The following is a 25,752-nucleotide window of genomic DNA, read 5'->3' on the forward strand; positions in this document are numbered from 1 at the left end:
CTACCTACCCTTCCTGAGGGACTACTGTCAGTTAAGTATTGTGGGTACATGTGATTTTCTTTGTGGTACAACTACTAGCAGGTTTTCATGGTCCAATAAATAATTTCCAACACATACTCCTACAAACAGCACTAAGTAAACTCAGTGGATCACATACATACAAAAAGGAAAGAAGGGAGGGCCTTGGGATGGAGGGTTTCAATAGGAGAAGAAAAGCTCGAGTAGTTATGAGGCTGATAATGACAAAAATACATTATATACATATATGGAACTGTCAGAAATATTTAGAAATAAAACTATTGATGAAATTAACAACATAAGAAAATACCTTAAAACTATTTGAGAAAATTGCGGGCATATTTTTCAGTTAGTTACAAAAGCCTCATAAACTCTAACATTTGTACCTCCATGTTTCTCTGGATTTTATATGGATGTGTCAACAGTCCATTTTGTTGATACACAAACCCTGACAATGAATGAAAAGCAGGGTTCAGAGTCTAAGAACTTAGAAGAGTGAGTATAGAACTCCAGTTGTAGGACAGTGTGCTGCCCATATCCCCGAAATAAAAGTGGGTATGTGTTCAAGAGACCTGCCCTGAAAGCACCAGAACATTCTTGCTATGAATATAAAAAGACAAAGTGATTTCTTAAGTAAAAACAAACTAGATTAAAATAATAAGTAGAAAAAAATCTTACATATTTTATTTGAAGAAAGTATTCTTTAAGCATTTTTGTGTAGTTATGAGGTAATTTGCTAATTATAAAATCATGCTTCCTTGACTAATAAGAAATGTTGGGTTGACTGAGGTGTGGCCTAGCTGAGGATCAGGTGAACCCAATTAACCCAATTTTATCTTGCACATCCTAAGTGATTTATTTTCGATGTACAATGTTGTTCCCTAAGTCCTTTAGAGCCCAACAAGAAAAATCCATAAACAAGCTCTGAAGGCCATGACATTAATTTTGCTGTCATTCTTATGCTTTAAGTGTATATCCAAGACTACAAAAATTCTTGTCCTTTGGGAAAGAAGGCAAATCTGAAACTAATTATGGCAGTTATTATCATAATACTATTAAATTAAATGCTATGACCTTAGAGAAATTTATTTTGGTACAATTTTGCTAATGAACACATCTTCTCAAATGAGATTAGCTCACTCATGCCTAGAGCAAAATGGTTTGAAAAGAGGCCTAGCAGAACAAAACCACCATACAAAACTTGGAATTTCCATTCTCATAAGGCTCAACTGGAAAGTCTGATGTAATGAAATTGGCACTCCTGGACTTGTTTCACAGAAAATGTGGTATCTGTTACAAAGTTTTATTTAAGAGTCAAAAACTTCAAATACCCTTGGATGTAATACTGAACGAAGAGTCTTATCTGTCATAGTTATTGCCTCCTATGGTCACTCATTACGACTTCCTATTGTCGTATGCTTGCTGGGAATTTGCTTATAGTCAACATCTCTATTTATTGAAAGTTAAGAGGGAAAGGAACACAGTATTCCAACAGCTCAATATGACTGAGTTTTTAAAAGTCCTTTCTGTATGTGTGTGTGGGGGGGGCATGGACATTATACAGTGTGTATGAGAAGGTCAGAGAGCTACTATGGATGCCAGTCCTTACTTGGTTGAAATAGTCTCTTCTTTGCTCCTCTGTATGACTCACAATCTGGGCATTCGCCTGTCTCCACCCTTTATTATGCCACAGGAGTTCTGGGATTACTTATCTATGTCACTGGGCCTGGCTTTGTATGGGCTCTAGAAATCCAAATTAAGTTAACCTCACATTTGTATGTCAAGCGCTTTTATTGTCTGAGCCTTCTCCTCAGCTCCTATTCCTAAGCTTTAAGAATCAAGCTGCTTTATGTATTGTGAGGATAAGATGCACTAGTAGCAACACCCAAGCTCAATGAGATCCTGTTAGCTCAGGTTCCTAGCATCTCACCAACATATGAACTGAGCTTCAGGTAGGAAAGGAAGCCACCTGACCTGGCATGAGGACACGTTTGCTATTGAGTTCTCCAGGGCCCTGAAATTGTGTAGAAACTCACAGACTACAATTGGCTTGCTTTAATTCTTACAAGTGCTCGAGGACAGGGATTAGAGCTGAGGCCAGTGAAAGATGACTCTGATGGGCAGTGAGGAAAAATTAGGCAAGTAAGACTACCAACCTTTGTGTTACAACCAATGAACAGGAAAAGATTCAGGCAGAAAAAAAAAACTAGTGGCAACAGAAATGGAATGTGAAGAAATAAATTCCTTAAATTCTATTGAGACACAATGCCATAGGAAACCACTCAAGAACTGGTTCTTTGTGTATTTTCCTGAACTCAGCAGAGATGTTTCTAGACAGCTTGCTCAATGCCGATGGTCTTGAAAACCACTAATTAACAACTAGTGTTAAATGGTCCTGTTGTTGATCAGATACAATCACGAACTGAGATAACATTAAGTAATTTAAGAACATCTTTTACTTGTCTAAACTTTAAAGCTAACTTTAGAATAAGACTTCAAATGTTTTTATTGGCAATATTAACTGAATACAAGACACTAGGTCACAGAAAGGTGAGAAGAATGTAGTAAGGCAGCAAAAGATTTCCACATCAATTTACTGTGGACACTCAGAGATAATAATTCAAAGGAAACTGCAAGGAGAGCCTTCCTCACCTTCTGTTCTCATTTCTTTGCCACATTTCCACCATCTATTCTGTGAAGGCCCACAGAGTTGTGAGCCTGTTCTATCTTGAATGGAGGTAAGAGAGTCTGAGCTTATTTTTGTTGACAACAGATGTGGCTACAAATAAGAGATTCTGACCTTGTGTGTGGTTAATTAGTATTTTAGGTGTAGAGGTGAATCCACTCCACCTGGAACAAAGGTTGGAGAATTCAAGTCTATTCCTTATATCATGTTAATGAAGTCTGTAGCCTGCCCCCTCCCCTTTTGGAGTAAAATATATAAGCATGTGGAAAATAAATGAGGTAGATTCAGTATTCACTGAATGTCCTTCCTGATGCTGTTCTGTTTCTGTCTCTTATTTCTCTTATACCACCGTTCCGTTTGCTTAATAATTCTAATCCTCAAGTTCCTACACTAGAACATACAAGTTTTATTGAAGCTAGTCACCAACACTATTTTACCAATCCCTATTTCAACATATACTTTGTACTTAAAACTGCAACATTTTTTTAAACTTCTAACCTAGTGAATGAAATTTCTTTAAATAAATTTTTAAATGTTCCATTATATTTTGTTCTTACAAAAATAGTAAAGATACAGTGCCACACGGACATGTGCTCAACTGTGTTCCTAGCAGCACTGTCTGTCACAGCCAGAGCCTGGAAACAACCTAGATGCCCCTTGACCAAAGAATGGATAAGGAAAATATGGTACATTTAGAAAATGGAGTACTACACAGAAAACAAACAACAAACAAAAACAGGCATCTTGAATTTTGCAGGAAAATGGATGGAGCTAGAAAACATTATTTTGAGTGAGGTAACCCAGACATAGAAAGACAATTATCACATGTACTCACACATAGGTGGTTTTTAAACACAAATCAAAGAAAACCAGTGTACAAACCACAATCCCAGAGAACTTAGACAACATTGAGGACACTAAGTGATCTAATAGATCTAATCTACATGGGAAGTAGAAAAAGACAAGATCTCCTGAGTAAATTGGGAGCATGGGGACCTTGTGGGAGGTTTGAAGGGGGGAGGGAAGAAGCAGGGAGGGGAGCAAAGGAAGATGTAGAGCTCAATAAAAATCAATAAAAAAGATAGTGAAGATAAAATTATCAAAACCAAATATAACAGCTATGACAACAAATACACAGGAAATGTAAATAGATAATACATACAATAAATACTTCTGTGAATCAAAGGCAATAATAAAAAGGCAACTGATGGAAAGTTATTTTCAGATCATATAATAAGTTCACATGATGCTAATATCCAGAATTTGTAAAGATATCATTCAGATTAAGACAAAACAATCAGTTTAAAAATGGGGGAAAGCCACTCTACCTATTATTGAAGACATCACACATTTTAGTTGCTAGGAAGAGAAACCAAGCTGGAAGTAGCCTGACTCTTGCTCCTTTCTGGATATCTTTCATTGTACCAGCAGGTACAATGCAGGCTGATAGCAAATAAGTCACCAACAGTCTTACCCACAGTGGACCTTTGTGTTACAACAATGACATGCCAGACAAGATATGTCCATTGGTACAATAGTGGTGTGATTGTTATATGTGTGGCCAACTGCTTTCTATCTGGATTGAAGGCTTGCTCCACAGAGGGAATTCATGCCTGGTACTATTCAGCCTGTCAAAGACCCATGACTAGTCAATCACAGGCCCTGGTATGGAACCTACTGCTATTGTTTTGCTAAATGGTCATATTGTTAAACTGTCTTCTAAATATTTATGTTTATACCTAAAGATCAATGCTTCTGTAAATCTTGACCAGAGGTTAATATGAATACTCAAAGTTGGTCAAATTGCTGAGATTAAGCAACCAGGGAATGTGTAGTCCTAAAAGGGCAATCAAACTTCCCTTATCCAGTCTCAGTGAACATTACAGAGGAGGGAGCACAAAGAATATAAAAAGCAGAAGGCAGCAGTGTAATGGTCTGTCCCATTCCCTCCCCAGTCTTCCACTGAGGCAGGCAGTTCTTCCTTCTGCTTCCAATCTGTCTCTCACAGGCAGCGTGATGGATCCCTGCTGGGGACTGCCAGCCTTGCCACCCCAGAAAATAAGTAACATGTAAAAAAAATTAAAACTTAACAAAGTAAAAAAGTAACAGCACTAATACATTAATTATAATAAAGAAATAAAGTAATTAAATAAATAAATTGAATAAGTAAATAAAGTAAGAAATGAAATTTTAAAAGTAAATTGAGTTTCTCTTTAGGGTAGAGGCCAACCAGAGGAGACATTCCAATCACGTGTTCTTATGCCTCATTTCCTTGCTGATGAGGAACACCTTCACATAGGTTCTGTAAGTTCTATTCTGATGTCTGCCTTACAAAGGTATGCTAGCTTCACTTTTCCTGTACTGTTTCCACATGTAGATACACACAAAGCATGGTGTTAAATGTCTACAGAATTCAGTTAGGTGATGTGCTGCATGGGTTTGCAGCTAAAGGAACAATAGACTATGCCACATAACACATGTGTGCAGTGGGCTATACTGTCCAGGTTTGTATAAAAACACTCCATGTATACTCAACAGCCATGTGCTTTATACTAAGAGCAGTTAGTCACTATTGTAAGAGAGAGGAAACCTGTAGCTAGAATCTACTTTAAGATACTTTTCTGTTCAAGGGCAAATACTTATTTTGATTTTCAAATAAGATAAACTTAGAGTACTTAGAAAATTATCTGTGCCTTTCTCAATTTCACATGACATTATACTCAATAAATACTTTTCTAGAAACATCAACTATAAAAATCTATCCATCAGCCATTAAAAAGAAATTCAGAAGATTGTAGTTCTACTGAAATGATATTATATGTAAGTTCATCAACTTTTTGTCTTTCTATATTTTTCCAATTGAAAATAAATTCAATTTACTAATAGATCATTTAAAATATCAGTATAAAACTCAAAAATAATCTGAAGAGACAAGTATTCTGACTTACCCAGATGAGCTGAAGTTCTGAGATGCTATATCGCCCTTGTACAATTTAGTTCTCTTCTCCCAATACAGATCATACTTATATTGATGTAATTTAATGTGTATCTTCCTCAGAAGACTCAAGACTCTACAAGCGCAGGGTTCACATCTGTCTTAATCCCATTACTCCAAGGGCCTTGGAGAGTCATCATTCAAATATATTTGACAAATCGACTTTAAAGAATATAAACCTAGACAAAAGGAGAACAAGATTTTACAGATATTCTAAGACAAAATACTTCTATTTATAAAGGTTACACAATCAACAAAATACACACAGTTAAACACAGATGAGGACAGGAACAAAGATTACTTGCCCAAATGACTGACTGGTGTGACAAAATTAAAGCATATGTCCCCTAAGCATAATGCTCCAAACCTCCACCTCCGGCCTCCCAAAACTAAACTCTGAAACACAAAGGCAAAGCCTTTAACAGAACAAGTGACCTTTGAAAGGACTCTACTGCTATTATATTCTAAAGGCATGCTGTTACTACAATCAATTACTGTTAGACTGCTTCAAAACCTATCATAAGCAAAAAAAAAAGTTTAACAAACTTCCTTAATACACACTCAGATACAAACAACACCCACATTCATACACTTATACATCAGTTTTTGCTCTTGATAATTAATGAGAAGAAGCCAAATCTTAACAATCACTAATGAAAACCTAAGGCTTTGGGGTCTGTCAGTTTTTGCACAATTGAATTTATTCATGAACTTGCATTCCAGCTTTGAGGCAATCTGAAGCAAGACAAAAGTTATACTTTTTCTAAATCATATCAAAATAGAAACTTCGTGGGGCTGGAGAGATGGTTCAGCATGTAAGAGCACTCACTGTCTGCTCTTGCAGAGGATCTGGGTTTGATTTCTAGCATCCCCATTTGGCAGCTCACAACTACCTGTAACTACAGCTCTAAGGAACTCAATGCCTCTGGGTTCCGCACACGAACACATACTTGAAAAAAATAGGGTAGACATTTTATGGCCATAAAAATGACTGGTGAAAATCATATACTTCTGTATGTATGTGTTCATCTTTTGTCAAAGCAGGATAGTTAAAAATCATAAGTTTATTTGTTAATTAACACAATCAATGACCATACAAACAAGTAATGGGAACTTCTATAAAGGCTCAGGAAGTATTTCCAGTTTTGTGGCTCTGAGATGCCCATTGTCTCTCACTACTCTCCTACTAATAAAACAAAATAAAGAATACCTACAAAATTACTCCACTCCTTTCCTGAATACTGAAACCAAACTGTCTAATTTTCATTTGTCATGAGCATAATCTTTTAGGTTTTTTTTCCTAATAATTCAGAAATGTAAAAGTCTATTAGTCAGACATGATAAAATAGGCCTTTAATCCCAGCACTTGGGAGGCAAAGACAGACTCTGAGTTCCAGGTCAGCTTGACCTATACAAAGAGTTCTGGGTCAGCCAGGGAGACAGAGAGAGAAGCTGTCTGAAAGAGAGAGAGAGAGAGAGAGAGAGAGAGAGAGAGAGAGAGAGAGAGAGAGAGAGAGAGAGAGAGAGAGAGAGAGAGAGAGAGAGGGAGAGAGAGAGAAAAGAAAGCATTCTTAGATTATAGGCCTAAAGTGGCCTGTGAATTATAATGTTATCCTAAATCAATGGTTTAGAACATCTGATTCATACCTCTTAGTACAGCAGTTCTCAACTTGTGGGCAGCAAACTTTTGGGGGGTCACATCAGATATCCTGCATATCAGATGTTTACATTATGATTCATAACAGTAGTAAAACTTACAGCTATAGCATAACAATGAGAATTTTATGGTTGGGGTCAACACAGCATGAGGGACTGTATTAAAGGATCGCAGCATTAGGAAGATTGAGGACACTGATTTAGTAGTAAGTGTCTTTATCTTTAAGGCCATCCTAGCCCCACCCCCACATATGAGGAAGTCTACCACCACCACCAGAATGGAACTAAGCTCTCATGTACAGGCAGGAGTAAGCTACATTACTAAATAGCAACTGCAGCAAGAATAAACAAACAAACAAACAAATGGCATGAATATTTTAGACTAAATGTACCAAGCAGTATTCTCAGTATGTGTTAGTTTAATTACAGCCATGAAATGAGTATTTCTATGATCCTTATTTTACACATAAAAAAACTCTGGCATGAATGGCTTATGTGAATTATCTAAGCTTACACAAGGAGTAAATGTCTTCTTGAGACTCGGGACAGGCACCATGCTTTGTCCTTTAACTTCACCATTTGTTCTTTTCTTGTAAATTTTCCATTTTATGTGACAATTCTCAGAAATTAAAATGTATCATAGATTAAGCACATGTAGAAAACAATGCGATACACTTAACAGTTAATAATAAACAGCTAAGCTTTACTGAGCCTTTCTAGACAATAACAAAAATTGAAGGGCTCAGATGGAGGGGTTTTCAGTGTTCACAAGGAAAGACTGGGCATCCAAGTCCCTATTCCTTCCTGTGTGCTGCTCACTGGAATACATGTTGATGATATTGTCCCAGGAAAAGGGTGCCGAAAGTCACTAGTGCTATCTCTAAATGACTTCTGAACTTTCTTACTTAAATTTCCTTGCAGCTTTGCTATGAGCAGAGAACATTTACACAGCTCTACTGTTTGTCCCTTACTGGTATGCTAGCAGGAATGTTCAACTGCCACACTACAGTAAACTTAACCCGCACTCACTTGCATGTTGTCCTTGTTTCTATTACTTTTTTAGCTCTGAGGACTGCTGGTATTCCAAATCCAACAACATACCGAATAACAGATTCTTTAGTGGGCATTTGAAAAAGTTAGTGTTATTAAAATTATTTAACTAAATACTTAAAATTTATTTCAGCATAGTGTTATTTGCTAAAGTGGCCTTTAGAAGTTACAATGAAAGATGGTAACTTCAATAACTTCAGAATAAAAACACTGAAGAACTTGACATTTGAGGAGTTTGGCTGGCCAAGGAAATAAGAAATGGCTAAAAGTGAACTTATTCCAAAGAGCTGTCACTGGAAGGCAGCTATGTGCCAGACAATTACTTCAGAGTCTGCTTTCATTACTTAGAGAAACATGAAGAAACTTAAATGACAGATGATCTCCATAGCATCAGGCCAAGGACATAAGATACTAGGGTTCTTAGGAGGACAAGGCTCAGAGCAAAATTAATATGGCCAATGTTATTAAGTATTTGCCAAATTTTCTTAAATTTTTGCTTTCTCAAAGCACTTGCTATCAGTAAGCTGCACAATTCTATAATATGTGTGACTAGCATAGTAAGAAAACGATACTTCCCAGCAGAAAGCAAGCAGCCATGTTTCCTGAGGTGCTTTAAAATAAAATCCAAGGGGGATTTTCTGGCTGAAATTTGTACTGCAACATTTTCATTTTCAAAAGCCACATCTCAGAGCTGTGGCTTGCACTCTCCCTCTCACCTTCTCTGCCGTGGAGCACATCACACTGCATCAGCGCTATCTCCTAAAAGCCCTCTGACATCCATGTTTCCCCTTCTCCGCTGCTGATCTCCTGGCACATGTTGCATCATCCCCTGCCTAGAAAACTACATACTCCAAACAGGCTTCTGTGGGGTTTCATGGTCTGCTCCTGACTCACTTCACCCTCTATTTCTTGCCCCAGTTCTGCACCCCAGTTACCCAGCCTTCCTTGAATTTCTTAAGCATACCAGCTTCCTCTCAATGGAGTATTTACATGTGCTGCACTTGTTCGCTGTAATGATAAAATGCCTAAGACAATTAACTTAGTGGAGGATTTACTTTATTCATGGACTCTAAAGTTTCAGATGGTATTTGGCCTAGGCACTACAGGGCCAATAGTGGGGGAGTACATTTCGTGACAGGAGGAATAGCAGAGGAGGCTGTTCCTTCTCATGATGGGTAGGAAGCAAAAGGATAGACCGAGAAGAAGGGGTAGGGGCTCCAATATTCCCTTTAAGAGCATGTTCTCACGGTGGTCTAACTTATTTCCACTAGGCTCCACCTCCAAAGGTTCTCCTAGTCCTCAATATATATTTCTCTCATATTTGTGATTTTATTTAATAATGCCTAGTACCAACAACAGAGAAGCTTTAGGAGAGTGGGCTCACAGTTCTTTGTATTCAGCATCTAACATCTAGCATGTAGCATCACAACAGAAACCCAAGAGGAGCTTGATCAGCAATTGGTTATGATAAAACTGACATGCCACAATGTCTCCTTTTAAAGGGTTATTCTATCTGCAGCAAGAATGGCTATATTCCACACAGCTATAGGCTAGGTTATAGGGTGCCAATCTACATATCACAAATGCTCCTTTGATGTGTTCTATATACAATCAGAATGGATATATTCTACATAGCCACTGGCTAGGTCACATGGTACTTCATGCTCAACCTTCTTAAGAACTGTCAGGTTGTCTGATGACACTTCATATATAATCCTCACTAGCAGTATTATGAATTCTCCAGGTGCTACACAATCCCAGAAATGCCTGTTTCTACTTTTTTTTTTTATCATATGGCACTGTGGTAATTCTTAAAAGACTAGTGACATTTAGTACCTTTTCATGTGCTCACTGGCAACTTGTTTTTGTTTTTTGTATGCTAGAATTAAAGGTGTGTGCCACCACCGCCCAGTCCTACTCATTGACACTAAAAAATAAAAAAAGAGTATATGTATGTGTACATATTTAATTACGCTACTTTTTTATTGATGAGTTGTAAAAGTTCTTCAACTATTCTGGATACAAGCTTCTTACCAGATATAATTTGCAAATATTCTCTTTTATATCCTGGCTTGTCATTTCAGCCTTGAAGGTTCTTAATTTTGGTGCAAGCCAACTTACCCACTTTTAGTTTGTTACTTGTGCTTTGAGTGTCAATCTTATAAATTATTTTGCATAACTCAAGTCATAAAAATGTCAACCTGTGGTTTCCTCTCAGAGTTTTTCAAATTTTTTACCTTTATCTTTAGGTCTTCACATAACTTCTATACATAATGTAGGGGTTTTCCTTTTGTTGTTATTGTTGCTGTTGTTCTAGGACCACTTGGTGAAAAGTTATCCTATCCCTATTGATTTTTCTGGGCATCCTTATTGAAAAACAGTGTAGCAGAAATATCAGGGTGCATTTGGATTCTTCCTTCTATTCCACACATCTCCTATCCCTACTGCAGTACCATGCTGACTTCTTTATTATAATTTGTAATTTAAGTCATGATACTAAGAAGGATGAATCAGTATTTCCTCACTTCCCCACACCCCCAGCTTCCCAAGCCAAGTTCGGCAACTCTAAGTACCTTGAATTTCCATTCCAATTTTAAAGATGAGATTGTCGACACATGCAGTATGGGAAAGTCCTGACTGCACAGAGCTGCACTGAGTATGTAGTTTTAGTGTATGTAGGACTCTCGTGCTAACAGTGTTAACTCTCCCACCGTAAAAACTTGGAATGGCCTTCCTAATTTAAGGCTTTAATTTTGAAATTATTTTAGCATTTTCTGTTACAAGTCTTGAACTTCTTTTGTTAAATTTATTTTTGGTTTGGTGCTACTGTAAATGTTGCTTTACTTAGTTATTTTCAGATTCAAGGCTAGTGCATAAAAATGCAACTGGTATTTATGCTGATTTTGTATCTTTGAGCCTTGATACTTAATTTTTAGTATCACCATTTTTTTTCTTAACATGTTTCTTAAGAGATTTTATAAGCAAAATCTTGTGATATACAAATTGGGACCTCTTTCCTTGTCTACTTGTGCCAGTTAGAACCTTCAGAACAACACTGAATAAAGGTAGAGACAAAACAAAGACTTTTCCTTTTCCTAACTTTGATGGGAAAGCATTTTAGTCTTCTACCACAAAGTATCTGAGCTGACACGTTTTCAGAGATGCCCTTCATCAGGGTAAGAAGTTATCTTCTACTCTTTGTCTGCTCATTCTTTTCACAAGAAGGACTTAAATGCCATTAAATGCATCCTGTTTCTATTAAGATGACACATGGCTTTTAAACACACACACACACACACACACACACACACACACACACACACACACACACACACATGTTCCTTGGGGTTTATAATGTTGAGTCAATCTTGCATTCCTGAGATTAACCCACCTGGTACTGTTTACAATTCTTTTAGCTATTTCATTTAGTACACTAGTATTTTGTTGACTGTTTTTGCATCTATATTTATAAGGGTTTGTCTAGTTTTCTTGTGTGGTTTTATTGTTTAAATTCTACTTGATCTTACAGAATAATCTGGGAAACATGTTATTCCTTTCTACACATCTGAGAAAACATAGACTATTGTCAATTCTTCCTCAAAATTTTGAGAGAATTCATCTGAGCCTGAAAGAGAAAGAAGAGAGGAGAAGAGAAGAGGCAGGAGAAGAGAGGGGAGAAGGAATATTGTGTGGGTTGAATCAACTGTTTTACATGTTAAAAGTTCAAATTTTCTATTCTTGAGTCAGTCTAGATAGGTTTTGTCTTTTAGGAATTATTTATTTTAATGAAGTAATCAGAAGAACGTATTTGTTCTTAGTATTCCTTTATAAGCCTTTACATTTCTGTAACAGACGCAGTGATGCTCTGTTTTCAGTGTTGACTTTAGTATTTGGACTGTTGACTTTCATCTCTGTTGGTCTGGCTAAAGGTTCATTTTCTTCAATTGATTATTTCTCTTCCCCACCACCGCCTCCCATTTCTCTCCCCCTCCCCCAGTCAGTCCCCCTCCCTCGTCAGCCCAAAGAGCAATCAGGGTTCCCTGCCCTGTGTTAAGTCCAAGGACCACCCACCTCCATCCAGGTCTAGTAAGGTGAGCATCCAAATTGCCTAGGCTCCCACAAAGCCAGTAAGAACCAATTTTTCCAGTCATTCCTTTTCTTCAGTAGTTTTCATCATTTACTTGTGCTTTGTTGTTCTTGTCATTATTATCTGAGACAAGGTCTCATTATGTAGCCTTATAATTATTATTGTTATATTATTATTATAGTCAAACTCTCATTATGCAGCCTCAGCTGGCCTGTAATTTGCTATGTAGACCAGGCTAGCTATGAACAGGGATGGGCCTGCCACTGCCTTTTAAGTGCTGGGATTAAAAGTGTGTACCACCACACCCCACTTGTGGTTTACTATTTATTATTTTATTTCTATTGGTTGTGTACGTGGTGTTCTCTTTCTAGGTTGATAAGGTGGGAGGTTAAATTTAATTTGGGATCATTCTTTAAAAAATAGACATCTAGGGACTTTGGGGGAGATGGTTTCCATTTGGATCCCCACAACTCACATGAAAGTCAGATGAAGCAATATGTACATCTGTAATCCTAGTGCTTGGTTAGATGGAAGGCAGAGACAGGAAGGCCCCTGGAAGCTTGTGAACCAGGGAATTTGGAATATGCAGAGATGAACAGAAATACTCTATTTCAAACAAGGAAGAAAGTGAAAATCAACACCGATGCTGTCCTCTGATATCTACATATTCTCAGGGGCATGCATATATGCATGTTTGTGTATATGCACATGTATACACATACACATACAGCATCTGTAGCTATCCATTTTGAGGCAAAATAAAAAAGTATGGGTGTAAGAGAAAGGAAAGGAGCCTGTTACTTGAGAGTCTGATTAAAGTCTCTCACCAACTAAGAAGCAAGAAAGCACAATTAGAATTTTTTGTCAAAGCTGACAATATAGACATAATATTCCTTTTGTATAGAGACACTTTATGTTAAAATAACAGTAAACAAGGGCTTTAATCCTAAATGTGCACTCCCTTTGGTAGGTTTCTCTCCTTTCCCAAGACATTTTCTGAGTATCTCAAGAAGAAGACTCAGTAAGATTTGCTCACTGTTTGCAGTAAGATCCCCTACCTTCCTGTACCCCTGTGATTTTATTGATTGTGGTCCTCTCATTTAGATTCCTTAGCAATCTCTGAAAACAGTAAGTTCCAAACCCATTAAATTGGCAGGTCTGAGTATTGTGAAGATGGTGAAGGGCAGGTTTGTAAGAAGCCCACACCTATGCTCTGGAGTACCTTTCCCCCAACACTTGTTCTTAAATCTCTATCATCACCATCATCACCATCATCACCATCATTATTACCATCAATGCCCCAGAAATGCTTAATCATTCATGGGCAACCCATTTATGGTGGCTCTCCAGTTGTTCATCTCCTGGGCAGTCCTAGATGCTTGTGTTATTGTCATACCCAAGGTTCCAGTTTTCCTTTATGCTGTCTACTCAGCATCTTTTGGGTCTTCCTCTTCACCTTGTCCATGCAGTCCTCCAAGCAGTGCTATCTTCAGGTATCTGCTGTCATTCATTCTCATAACATGGCATAAGCACCTCAAGCGCGGTTGCCATATCCTGTAGTTTATTTCCTTCTGTAGATGGCAGAGTTTCTTAATGTCATTGTTGCACAGCCTATGTCTTTCTGTGATGCCTAGAATTTTCCTGAGACATGCCGTCTCAAACACATTCAGCCGTTGTTTGGAAGAGTGTTTCATTTCGGAGTTGTAAAGAAGGCAAGACAAGTATCTCGTATACTTGTAATTTTGTTGTCATTTTGTCTCTTGCTGACCAAACCTTTCCTAGTGCCCAGAATGCAGCCCTCACTCTCCCCATCTGCCTCTTGACATCTGAAATAGTTCCCTCCTTTGAACTGAGGTTTCCTCCCAGATAGACAGAGTTGACTGATTGCGTGAGGTTCTGATTCTTTACAATATTAAAATCCTGTGCACCCTTCCCAAGTGTTATATCTCAGTCTTCCCAATGTTTACTTTTATACCAAGGTTTTCATTTACTTCCACCACTCTATTTACCATGGCCCGCAGCTCATTTGGACTGCTTATCGTTGGTGAAACACAAGTTATTGATTTGCACACCACCTATTTTGCACACCCATCTCCTTATCCTCCAGGGCTGTTGCTACTATTAATTCCAAAAATATATTAAAGAGTAGTGGTGAGAGGACACATCCCTGCAACACTCCTATGATTGTCTTAAACTGATCACTTAGTCCTCCACAGACTTTGACTGGTGCAAAGGTATCTTTAAAGGCATCTCCTAGTATTTTTATGATTTTCTCTGGGTATCTGTAGTTCCCAAAGTCCTTTCCTCTGAATGCTTCCAAATGCCTTCCTGAAGTCAATGTAACAGATATATAAGTCTTTTCCAAATTCTTTGTATTTTTCTGCCAGTTGCCTTAAAGGGAAGACCTGACTGATCTATTGTGCTCCTGTTAGCCATGAATCTGCATTGGGCCTTTGCTAGGATCTCCTTTATTCTGCCTTTGATCCGTTGCAGGATAATGGAGGAGAAGTCTTGCTGCTATGGCACAATGCCCCTATAATTTGAGCAGTCCAGCTTGTCCTTCTTGTGTATGGGAATTACGACTGAGTGCTTCCATTCTGTGGGAATCACTTCATGTTCTCATATCTCTCTGAAGAGTTTGAGAAGCACCTTGGCCCCTGAGCCTATTGTAGCTGCCTCCAGTTCCTCCACCGTGATGCCATGCACTCCTGGGGCCTTCCTGCATTTTGCTCTCTTGATAGCTTCCTCTATCTCAATCCTGTCACTACTTAATATTTCCTCATCATCTCTGGTGTTCGAGTGGCTGCCGAAGTGATTCTCATTGCAGTCTACGCTGACAGCATTAGGGTCATTATACAGGGTGTCAAAGTATCGTCTCCATCTTTGCTTTACTTCCCCTGGTTCTGTTAATAAATGACCTTGCCCAATTTGAATCACCTGAATCTGAGGAGCATATCTGGCAGTTATCTGCCTGATAGTTTTGTAGACGTGTTTTATTATGGAATCTAGCCTCTTTGAGCTCTTTGCATATATTTTATATACACAGCTCTCTATCCTTTGCTCTTCTTTTGACCTCCCTGCACAGATAGTTGTGGTGTTTTGACCCTTCATTTGCTCTTTAGCTTCCTTCTTTTGTCCACCAGGTTGATCCTCTCTGCAGTAAGCCAGTCTACTGGTACCTGCCCTTTTTGCATAACCAAATTTCTCCCTTAAAGCCTCCTGTATAGTTCCTTTGATTTTCTCTCATTTGCTTTCTATATTTGTAAGGGTTGTTTAGTGATTTCCCTCATTTTTTTTCCAGCGGTTCTCTAGTACTCTCTCCTACAGCTGCATTCATCAGTTGTTTACAATCGATCTTCAGGTTTGTCTCACCTGGTGTGCCTCTCCTAAGTTTCAGTTGAATGTTGGCCATAACAAGTTGGTAATTTGACCTAAGTTAGGAAATGATCAGCTGTTTTGGATGCTAGATAAGGGTTTCCTGCTGTCCAGAATGTAGTCAATTTGGCTGTATGTGCATTTGTCAGGGGATTTCCATGTCCTGCATCTTGCTGGTTTGGCCTGTTGGATTTTGTGTTGGATATATACAAATCATTTGCATAGCAGAGCAGAGATCAAGCAGTTGTTCCCTTCTATTATTCCTTTGCCCGACTCCATAGGTTCCCATGACACTATAGTCTATTCTTTCTTCGGATCCCACTCTTGCACAGAAGTCACCCATAACGGTTAGTTTGTCATTCTTATGTACCCTGCTGACCTTGTTTTGTAGATCTGTGTAGAAACTGTTGATGAATCCTCTTCTGCTTTTGGTGTTGGTGTGTATACCTGTACTATAGTTACTGGATGTGATATTGTCTGAAATCTGGCTGATATAAATTGTTCATGGTATCCAGAGGACCTACATGGTCATTTCCAGTCTCCCAGTAACTGCCTCTTCCATGGCGAGAATCTCTATTATAAGTTCTGTACTAAACCCCAACTCTGCTTTATCAAAGCTAGTCTTCAAATGTTTATCTGAGTTGAAGCCATGAATCCCAGTTTGGTTTGAGTCAGACCTCTAAAAGTTTCGGAAATTCCTCAGGTATTATGGTGACAAGAGTGAAGCTGTCCCATTACTGGGAACAAATTCTCTATGAAAATTGCCTTTCTCCAGCTGTATCCTACAAGTTTTGGTGTACCACGCTTTGGGTTAATTTAACTTAAAATATTTTCTAATTTACCTTGTAATTTCTTTATTGAACTCCCAATAATTTGGGAGTATTATTTAATTTTTACATACTTGTTCAATCCCCAAATTTCTTTGTGATTACTGCTAGGGCTACACACAGTGACCAGATGGTGCACTGTGATACTAAACTCTTCTTTATACTTGTTATATAACCTAACAGTTTGTCCTGGAGATGATCCACACATGCTCTCTTGGAGTGTTCTTTTGAGTGTAACTGTTAGGTCTTACAAGTTTACTGTTAAGTCTGGGAATGGACTCCAACTTATTCTGGTGTATTTAAAATAAATACTTATGCCAACCCCAATGGCAAGACATACACATAATAAAATCTAGTTTGGAGTTATTTTTAATACATTCATTCTTAATAACTCTAAGGGGCACAAACTAGGAAATAAAGTTACTTGTCCTATCTTTTATTCCATTAGCCTATAATAGGAAAGTTTATCACTTAAACAAAGTGCTGACTTTTCCAACAATATGTACATGAATACAACTTAAAGACTAACCACTGAACTATATGAACTTATAGAACAAAGAAATGTCCAAGTTTTGTTTCTAGATTATCTTGAAGTTAACACATGATCACCAGCTGCTGTTATCAAAGAATAGCTCTCTTGGTTGGCAACAGGGAGATCCTATCATTTTCCAAATCAAACATTTTTCTGAGTTTTATACACACACACACACACACACACACACACACACACACACACACACACACCTACAAGAGGCTAGAAAGAGGGTTCAGTTGTTAACAGTGCTTGCTAATCTTTCAGAGGATCTGTGTTTAATTCTTAGTATCCATGTGAGATGGCTTAGAACCACTTGTAACTGCAGCTTTAGGGGATAAGAAGTACTTTCTGGTCTCCAAAGGCACACACATACATACATGTAGATGCTAGTATTGAACTGCTGTTTTTTGTCACATGTCCCTTGTTGAAAGTAATGAAAGCATTTTGCTTTTAAAAACCTCATGGTGGGCCAGGTGGTGGTGGCACACACCTTTAATCCCAGCACTCGGGAGGCAGAGGCAGGTGGATCTCTGTGAGTTTGAGGCCAGCGTGGTCTACAAGAACTAGTTCCAGAACAGATTCCAAAGTCACAGAAACCCTGTCTCAAAAAACAAAACAAACAAACAAACAACCCCCCCCCCAAAACCTCATGGTGAACTGTTTCCAAACCTGTAATAGTAAGTTTTAATGAAAGGAAATTAATAGCATCAACTGTATGATCCAAATCATAAGATGTTAAGTCTGGCAAAGGAGTTTTAGAAGCTGTTGTGGCTTATGCACCCAAGGCAGCCACCAGGATAAATAAGCCTAAATCTAAAACATGCTTTCACATTCACATGCTATGCGTTTTTCCAATTTTGGTGAACGCATTGCAAAGTTTTCACACAAGAAGAGATTCAATGAAATTTTTTAACTGCCTTCATCAACAATATATAGACTTTGAAGGTAAATTTATTTTGTTTGTCTTGCAATAAATCCCATTAGTTCCTGGGGACTAGTGTGCACTGGGTTCCACCATATAGTCCTCGGGAAGGAGGGTCCAAGTCTCTCTGTGCTCCATCCATGTCTATGATACTGGGTGAAGAGAAACAGCATGTATTCCCACAATGGTCATGTGAAGGAGCGAGGAAGGAAGACAGACTTAAGAACAACCAAAGAGTGGATTGAGAGAGATCATGGATTGGAGGAAGCAAGATTTGCTGAAAAGAAAAATGGAGGAAAAAGTGCTGATTGGTACTCAGGAGATAAGGGTACTACACTCTGACAAATTTTGAAGTCCAGTAGTCTTCTAGAGAACAGCCAAGGATAAGCCTCTCAAGACACAGCTGGGCGAAAACAGAGGGGAAGGATGTAACACTGTCAAATCTCCCCAGACAGTAAAAACACTTGTTCTCACAGAGGGCCACATGGTGGGTAAAGACAACATCTTTTAAAGGGTGCATAAAGAGACTTTATTCTAAAGACTAAAGCCCCACTTAACTTTGAGAACTGTAGGCTTAAACATAATCTTTCTTTTTATGTTGGCAAGGAATACATCTCTATAAGTACACCATCCTTTTACCTACAATGTTATTCATAAGACTAATGAAAACAAAAACATTAATCCCTTTTTTAGTGTTCTGTATAATAATTCTACTGTTTCTATGTCAATTCTCTTTATTCTAAGCCAACTTCAAATTAAAAGTGTTAAAATTTATGTCATAATAAGCACATTTTCTTTCAAAAATCAAAAGTAAAATCCGTTATATTCTAGAACAGAAAATATGCTAGAGAAGCTAAATAAGAAGGAGAACCCAAAGAAAAACATATAGGCATCCTCCTGAATATTAACCTTCATCAGGCGATGAAAGGAGACAGAGACACAGACCCACATTGGAGCACCAGACTGAAATCTCAAGGTCCAAATCAGGAACAGAAGGAGAGAGAGCACGAGCAAGGAACTCAGGACCGCGAGGGGTGCACCCACACACTGAGACAATGGGGATGTTCTATCGGGAACTCACCAAGGCCAGCTGGTCTGGGTCTGAAAAAGCATGGGATAAAACTGGACTCAGTGAACATAGGGGACAATGAGGACTACTGAGAACTCAAGAACAATAGCAATGGGTTTTTGATCCTACTGCACGTACTGGCTTTGTGGGAGCCTAGGCAGTTTGGATGCTCACCTTACTAGACCTGGATGGAGGTGGGTGTTCCTTGGACTTCCCACAGGGCAGGGAACCCTGATTGCTCTTTGAGCAGATGAGGGAGGGTGACTTGATGGGGGAGGGGGAGGGAAATGGGAGGCAGTGGCGGGGAGGAGGCAGAAATCTTTAAAAATAAATAAATATATAATAAAAAAAGAAAATATGCAAGAGAATCAGTACAAACGTTATTTTAGCATATCTGAGTATAATGTAGTTTAAAGAGAAATTTTCATTATTTAAAAAAAAATATGGCTGGGTGATGGTGGCGCACATCTTTAATCCCAGCACTCAGGAGGTGGAGGCAGGTGGATCTCTGTGAGTTTGAGGCCAACCTGGTCTACAGAGGAGTTCCAGGACAGCTAGGGCTGTTACACAGAGAAACCCTGTCTCTAAAAACAAAAGAGAAAAAGACATCTGAGCTGGCAGTCAGAAAAGTCCTTGCCACACAATCACAAGAACCTGTGTTCAAACCTTAGCACCCACAGAAAAAACTGGGTGTGGTGACAACAGGCTTTTAGTTGCAGCACTTGAAGAATGCAGAGATGGCAAATCCTTGGGGCTTGCTAGACAGCCAGTGTCACCTAACTGGTAAGCCCCAGGTTCCCAGTGAAAGAGACTAACTGAAAAATCAGAGTGAGCTGGACATGGTGGCACATACCTTTAATCCCAGCACTTGGGAGACAGGGTCTGTGAGTTCAAGGCCAGCGTGGTTTAAAGTTTCAGGGCAGTCAGGACTACTTACTTCACCACCACCCTCTCGCTGAGGGGGTTGTGGAGGAAGGTAGAAAGAAGAAGAAAAAAGAAGGAAATAGAAAACAGAAAAAAGAAATTCCATTTGCGATGACAAGGTTTAGTGGGTAAAGATACTTGCTGCCAAGCCTAATAATCAGAAGTCAGCCCTTGGGACCTACATGTATAAGGGGAAAATGAATTCTTGAAGTTTTCTCTGATCTTCACATTTGTATTATAGAATACACATGCGTGTTTTTGCATGTACTTATTGATGCTTGTGCTTTTATGTGTTCACAGACATCTACCTCAATCAATCAATCAATCATCAATCAATCAATGTGGTAAAAAATTAGAAAACTAAACAAGATGGACAGTTCCTAAAAAATGACGGGTGAGGCTGACTTCTAACCACCACTGGCACAGGCCCACAGAAAACTACACCATATATATATATATATATATATATATATATATATATATATATATATATATATATATATATATATATATATATATGCGCACAGACATTATATTAGCCAGGTATACTGGGGCACAAGCCTGCAATTCCAGCACTAGGGAAGGAGGGACAGGAAGATGTGCTGCAGGCTCCAGGCCAGTCTAAGATGCACATCATGACTGTCTTAAGAAAGCAACACACATACACACACATGCACATTCACAATATTTCAATTATGACAACTACTCTCCGTTACCTTAAATAAAAATTCAAATTAGCTAAAGGAAAGTAATTATCTTGGCAGGTTATAGAGAGAAGACCCATCATTAAATTACATTTTATTAAAAAATTCCTGACTAAATAAAATGTGTCAGAAGTATCTCACACTTTCCCACCATTTATCTAATGAATAGGCATGCATACAGAAGCTTGGTTAGCAATGTAAAGATCTGGTTCTGTGAAAGTTGTTTGAAGAGTCCTGCTGATGGGAAAAAATATCCTCTAAAACAAGTACAACTCCAAACATATAAAGTGTCATAAAATTAAAAGAAACATTTATGTATATGTGCATGTGAATGTATGTGTACTACATGCATACAGGCGGTCTGGAGTGACAGGCCATTGTGAGCTATCCAATGGAGATGCTAGAAACTCAACGTAAGAGTTTTGCAAGAGCAGCAAATGCTCCTATACACTGATCCATCTCTTCAGGCCCTAAAGACTCTTTTTTTCCCCCTAAAAATAAGGTAAAATACAATAAAGCATTGCAAATGTCTGTTTTAGAATATGATAGCAGGGCCAATCCTGATGACCTGATCCCCAGAACTCAAGGTGGAAGGACAAAAGCCACTCCTGAAAATTGTCTTCTGATCATATGCATGTCACGGTGTTTAGACTTTTCTATTGCTGTGATAATACAATGACAATGGCCATGTCAAAGGACCAGTAGGTGGAAATTGAAGTTCACAAGATCAGTCCACTAGGAAACAAAGCTCTGATCAGTGAATCTAGAATAGGCAAGGCCCCAATGGCTTTGGTTCCAGAATGTTTGTTGCTACTGCTGTGCTTTTACACATTTGCCACTGCCATTTTCCTCTAGTATTGGGCATGGTGTGGGTGGGTGTGAAGAGTCCCCACGGCCTTCGATTTAGTGTGATTATCTCATGGAAATATCCCGCTCTACTGGGCATTCTTACCTGTGGATTATTATGAAGATGATTCCTCCTAAGCTGCACTGTTCTCTGAAGCAATGATTTTATAGTGGTAGTTTAAGTAGAACTTTGATGATTGAGGGTCTTTAGTAAATATAATAAGGACTATGATAGAGATTAGTTTAATGGAAACTACTAAAGCAAAAGCAAGAAATGGTGCTGCCCCTGGTAAAGTAGGGGCTGTAGAGCATAAAAAATAAGAACAAGGAAAGAAATGTCACACATTTAACAAGGAAAAGTTAGTTTCTCTTGAGGAGCTGTATAGACAGACTGTGGCTTAGTTAATGATTAAGAAAAACAAGTTATCTCATGTTCCTTTAATCTTAATGTTGGAAGGGATGTTTACAGGTTTCATGTACACATAGCTAAAAAAAAAGCTTTAAATAATGACTTAAGGTTAGGTTAAGGTGTTTTTATTAATGGCTCCGAGGTAAAAAAAAATATTGGAAAACAATTTAAGAACATACTTTTAATAGCTGAGCAAGGGACTCATTGAAGCCAAGGAGCAGGAACAATGGTAGCCTAGCTACTGCTGAATGGTATGCCTTTCTTGATAGGATGGGTTGATGACCAAAGAAATGATTAATTTCTTGTACCCATTTCTGTCCTTAGCATGCTGATATACAAAACTTCTGATCAATAAATATGCACTCTGAGGACTTAAAGTAGAGATGACTGATTCTTTTTCTTATATAAAAGATACGATTTGTGATTCTTCTAAGATCTCATATAAGATTGCCTTTTGAGATAAGTAACAAAATGATTGGTCCCTTCTTTGTAATTGCAAAATGCAGTCTGCCAGCAAAAGAACTGGTTGAGAAAAATACTTTGCTTGCATATTCTCTGTTAATCTATAACAAGTTGCTTGGGTATGACTGCATGTAGGCTCTTTGGACAACTTGCCTTTTACCTTTCATATATAAAAAGTTTAATCATATGGAAAACATTTTTTTTACTTGTACTCACTTAAAAAACAGAATATAACAATATAACTTTTATACTGCTTGATAGATTTTGATGAGATTACATAAACTGTAAAGGAAAATATGAAGTTAGTTAGAAGGAAAATGCCAAGAGAGACAAAGGGATACATCTGGATAGAGGTAAGAAATGAACAAAGAAAAGATGATAAAGACACCCTAAAGGTGTATGTTTTTTCCCTTTTTCACCAGCCCCAGAGAGCTATGTTTTGTCTGTTTCACGGGCGGCAGAGAATTAAGTGTTACTCCCTCAGACAGAAAAGTCAAGTTGAATAGTTAGTTTGCTGACTCCATAGTTTCCCCCTCAATCACTGAACTGCTGAAGGCTGGCCCTCAAGGCAACGGTAGCACAGCATAACCAAGGTAACTTATAAAGTAAGTATTTATTTGAGGTGCAAGGTTCCTAAGAGATAGGAGTCCATTACCACCATGGAGGAAAGCATAGCAGCAGCTCACAAGCTGGAGCAGCAGCTAAGAGCAGAAGTTAGAGAGACAGAGACACAGCGAGAGACTGAGACTAACTCAAAGTGATATGAATCTTGAGAACTCAGAGCCAGCCTCCTGTGACACACCTCTTTCAACAAGACTAGACCTCAGAACCCTTGCCAAACAGTGACACTGCTATAGAGATAAATACTTTGCATTGGTATGGATCTTAATTTATTGATACAAATTTAAAATCAATTTTGTTATATATATATTTTTGCTCATGGTTAAGGTATTTGCTTCTACAACTCATTTAAAAAATGTAATATATATTAAGAAATACAGGTTAATAGATAGTCATCTATAATAGTCAAGCTTGTAGTCATGTTAGTTAGGTTTTCTCGATGTACAGAGATATATTTCAGATGGACAGTTATCCTTCAAACCTTGCAACGACTAACAGAATATGGCATTTAAAATATTTAAGAACTTAGGACTTTTCATGACAATGAGACATATCTGCTCCTGGCAGCATCAATCTACTTCAAGAGGGTGATGAGCATTGAAGAGGCTCCTTATGGAGTTGGCTAGCAATTTGGGCAAGAAACTGCTCTTTCCTGGACTGCTTGATGTTATGTTGTGTGAACTGGACATGCAGGACCCACAGAAAAATGACCGCTGAACTTGCCTAAAGGTGAGGTAGTCCTTCAGGGTTCCTGCTTCATGAAAGAGTCTGCCAGACATCCTGCAGGACACAGAAGAAAGTGACTGACAAACTGTCAATATAGGCAAAACTGTCTTTGAAATTTCCTGCTTCATGGAAAAGTCGGCCAGATGCTATGGGCCTGCAGGCTGAAGATGAATGCCCCAATGTTACAGAAGAACTTTGGGTGACTGTTTAGGCAGTGAGATGTCTCTGTCAATCCTAGAGTTTTAGACGTTGCTTACAATGTTCTTCCTATTAACTCAGGTAATATTATATCCTTTCAGGGACTTTGTTGGAGTTGAAGAATAGAAAGTTATAATTAAAGCTTTCTTAGCTATCATGAAAGATAAAGTAGATATAAATATTGTAACTGTAATTCTTGACACCTGTTTTGCTATATGTAATTTTACTATGTTAAGTTAAAACCTTCCTTTTTATTTAGTCAGAAAAGGGGAGGTTATATGGGATTCCCCTCTGTATGTTTTATGACCACTGGTTAATAAAGAAGATGCTTGGACCTATGACAGTGCAGAATAGAGCAAAGCAGGAATTCCAAGCAGAGATAAAGGAAAAAAGATGGTGGAGTCAAAGAGACCCCATGTAGCTGCTGAAGGAGACAGACCCTCCCTGGAACCTTGCCGGTAAACCATGAGCTTCGTGGTAATACACATAATAATAGAAATGGGTTAATTTAAGATGTAAGAGCTAGCTTGGTAAATATGCTAGAGTCATTGGCCAAGCAATGTTGTAATCAATATAGTTCCTGTGTGACTATTTCGGGTCTAGGCAGCCAGGAACAAACGAACAGCCTCCACCTACATTCCACCAATTCAGAACCAATCACTCAAACATATGAGCCTATGGAGGCCATTCTTGTTTAAACCAACACACATGGCACTGGTATGCCCACACTAACATATACAATATTTCAAAATGTGTTTCCAATTTTCCACAGTATACATTTTACTCCTTTCTCATCTGTAACGCCCGCCAATGGTAATATCTGCACACTGTAAGGGCCCCATTTGTGCCTCAACATTGAGCTCATCCTCTGAAAAATGGGTCATGAGCTAAATGACTGGCCTGAATCTCTCTTTGCACACAAAACAGCTCTGCTTCCTAAACTTGTAGACACTTACCTACTCAGAAAAGGAGGTCTATGTGCAGCGTTAAGTCCACTGCTATGGTAGAGTGTGAAGCCTGCTGCTCTGCTTGTTCTGAAAACACCATCAGGCTTCTAAATGACTAGCTTAAATTTTCTCCTTCTTACTCCTCAAGTCTATATAACACACTCCTCCATCCGAACCATTTCTCCTTTGTTTCACCACAGAAATATGAATTGCTTAGAGAGAGTTTGTTACTTCCCTAGTATTATCTATAGAAGACCCTCTCCTACCTTATCACAGGTCTGCCATGACAGCAGGCTGCCCCTTCTCCTTCCTGAGGCCAGGCCCTGAACTCAGGCTAGATTTCCACATCCTCTTGCTTCCTCAACAATAGAAACAGCAATCCTCTTGCCTTAAGCAGACCCTCTTGCACTAGCTGTAAACAAACCCAAGTCTCTACTGCAGCATAGCAGCTATATCATGTGGCCTTACAACATCCTGCAGCTATAGCCCAAAGGCCTGCTTAAAAATTCCCTATTGCAAACAAACTTCTGTTTAGCACTGCCTACGTATTCTTATTCATTTTCTTGTCTCCTCTTCATTCTCTTGACATCCTGCCTCCATTTTCCAAGATGGCTTCTGCCAACACCATCCACAGGGCCTGTTGGTCTTCGTCTTCCCTCACCTCTTAGCATCAAATGACTACTATTCTCAACCTT

General features: G+C 38.5%; 1 protein-coding gene across 8 annotated transcripts in view; it reads right to left on the reverse strand.

Annotated features, from left to right (window-relative positions):
- Positions 1-25,752, reverse strand: part of Znf438 (zinc finger protein 438) — a 145,433-nt gene that overhangs the window by 58,257 nt on the left and 61,424 nt on the right. For all 8 annotated transcript variants that reach the window (XM_075970728.1, XM_075970734.1, XM_075970731.1 and 5 more), the window contains one exon: positions 5,653-5,878. The gene's annotated coding sequence lies outside the window, so the exon portion shown is untranslated. The remainder of the gene's footprint in view (positions 1-5,652; positions 5,879-25,752) is intronic.

Source organism: Microtus pennsylvanicus, chromosome 4, assembly GCF_037038515.1.
Source record: "Microtus pennsylvanicus isolate mMicPen1 chromosome 4, mMicPen1.hap1, whole genome shotgun sequence".
NCBI lineage: Eukaryota > Metazoa > Chordata > Mammalia > Rodentia > Cricetidae > Microtus > Microtus pennsylvanicus.